Source organism: Henckelia pumila, chromosome 2 (genome assembly GCF_033568475.1).
Source record: "Henckelia pumila isolate YLH828 chromosome 2, ASM3356847v2, whole genome shotgun sequence".
Lineage (NCBI taxonomy): Eukaryota > Viridiplantae > Streptophyta > Magnoliopsida > Lamiales > Gesneriaceae > Henckelia > Henckelia pumila.
The window spans coordinates 143,149,004-143,151,337 of NC_133121.1; the positions used below are offsets into that span (position 1 = coordinate 143,149,004).

General features: G+C 37.2%; 1 long non-coding RNA gene across 1 annotated transcript; it reads right to left on the minus strand.

The window, feature by feature from the left end:
• Window positions 1–959: 959 nt before the first annotated feature.
• On the minus strand, window positions 960–2,110 carry LOC140877361 (uncharacterized). The gene is made up of 3 exons (XR_012149271.1): window positions 1,739–2,110; window positions 1,310–1,372; window positions 960–1,219 (listed from the first exon to the last, which is right to left on the minus strand). It is a non-coding gene; the product is annotated as an uncharacterized lncRNA (long non-coding RNA).
• Window positions 2,111–2,334: the final 224 nt, after the last annotated feature.

Genomic DNA, 2,334 nt, shown 5'->3' on the forward strand with positions numbered 1-2,334 from the left:
TAAACCATGTTAGACAATAATCAAAGTCTAAACAAAAGAATTAAAAAAAAAAAAATTTCTAACATATTACACGGCGCACGCGCGGCAGGTCTTCTCGCGCGCGCGCCGGCCTCCAAATTCGAAGGTCGCGACCTGGCTCGCGCGCGCGCGAGCAGGGGCTCGCCCGTGCGCCAGCCAATGCTTCAGAAAAAAAATTACATTTCCCTGTTGCTGTCAAATACTCCATCATGCACATATTTGGTTCAAGATCAATTCCTACCAAAGTCTAGACATGATGAAATCAAGCATAACAACTACCATGCATTCCAACATGCTTTCAATGCTAGTAATAAACCAATCCAAAGCTTTACTACATCAACATAATATCATAAACATGCAAGATCATTGTCATATATCAAAATCAAGATACATCCTGATGGAATCAAGTAGTTACATCATTTCTCAAGTTCTAAATACAACAACAAGACCTTAACTAGATCATCTACAAGTCTTGTACAAGTATCTTTAAACATGATCATGATTAAGACTCATTAAACTTCATGACAGCACACATAACTCCTAACTCGGATCCTCACGCTATATCGATTTCATCCCTTGTTCTTTAAGTCCGCCTTTGCCCGGTTCCACTTCCTCCTATTGCAATGACACATACAACAAAACAATAGCCGGATAACTCCGGTGAGAAATAGATTTCCCAGTAAAAGCAACTAAACATGCATAATCAATATCACAATCATGATATAGAAGTAAATACAATGCATGCTTTCAAAACAAGGTTCTTTTCATCATTCATCAATTGGGATCCCGAGAAGAAGATATCATAGCTAATCCACCGACACACCCTATCGAGGTGGGGCTACTATCTTGCTCCTCTAGACTTTGAATCCATTATATATGTAGCTCAGACGCTAGGCTCAAACAACCACCCAGGCCATACATATACAATCCCTCAAATCGTCTATTCGAACGTGTCCGTTCATTTCAAACTCAAAGGAATAAGTCATCAAGATGAATGCAACATGTAACATAATCAGGGCATTCATTATATCAAGAACTTATTCAAGTAATCAAAAGAAAGCACATAAGAGCACTTAAACAAACAAGTATGTGAATTGAGGGAACTCGATACAAACCATCTCGAGTTGTAATCCCAATCAAATTGTAGTCCACTTTTACCTTTCAAATGTGATGTCTAGAAGGTCTTCAAACTTGTCAAAATCTATACAAGATCACACACCAAGCATAACTCAAAATCTGCTCAAGATCAACCCCAAACTTCAACAAGAATTCCAAAGAAAACTCTACCAACCTTGTTCAATCTTCTATCGGTTTCGAAGTCGACGTTCTTGAGTTGAGTTGCCCTGTTTATGCACTGAGACAATAGCATAACAAACAAGGAACCATTATCTAATAGTTCAGCAACTTCCAAAGCCAAAAACAATATCAAATCACTTCAATTCAAGAATTCAACGGCATTTCGGTATAACTCGGCGATTCCCGCAAATCTCTAAATCATTTCAAACATTCATATCACTTATTCAACCTCTAAACCAACATATCAGCAGGTGTATAGATTGAATCACAGCTAAGAAAGCATAAGAACAAGATATACAACTCAAGCTTCAATCAAACTTCAAGATTAACAAAGCTAGAAGCTCAACAACACCAAATCAAAACCAACATCTGATATCTGCCATTTTCGAAATCCCAAACCTTGATGAACAAAGAAGATACTTACATCAAATCGAAGGTCTTGGCGAGAGGATTCCAAAACATCTTTCGGAATCGAAATCGGATAATCGTAGCCCAAGATATGAAGATTTGAAAACAAAGAAATGAATTGGAAATTCTCTTGACATTTGCTCTCGGTTTTCCTTCTTTCCTTGGCTGAAGAATCTGATGAAATTGCTTCCAATGACACGTGCACATGCTGAGTAACAACTTCAATTCTGATAAGTTAAATACAATTTGCACTTTAGCCCCTCAAGAGTTCAAAAATTGCAATTCAGTCCTCAATTACTCAATTCATTCAAATTCAATCCTAATCAATTTAAGAATATTAGAATTTAAATCAAAACTCCAAATATTCCCAAATTAATTATTCTCGGATTAAAATTAAATAATTCCGGGCGTTACAATTCTCCCCCACTAAGACTCGATTTCGTCCTCGAAATCTTAGTAATATCAACAAATCATATCACAGATATCAGATAACAGAAAACTAAAGGAGACTCACATCAAGAAAATAACTCTGGAAATCGTTGTCTCATATCTGATTCAGTCTCCCAAGTCGCTTCTGTAATACCATGACGACTCCACTGAACCTTCACAAGC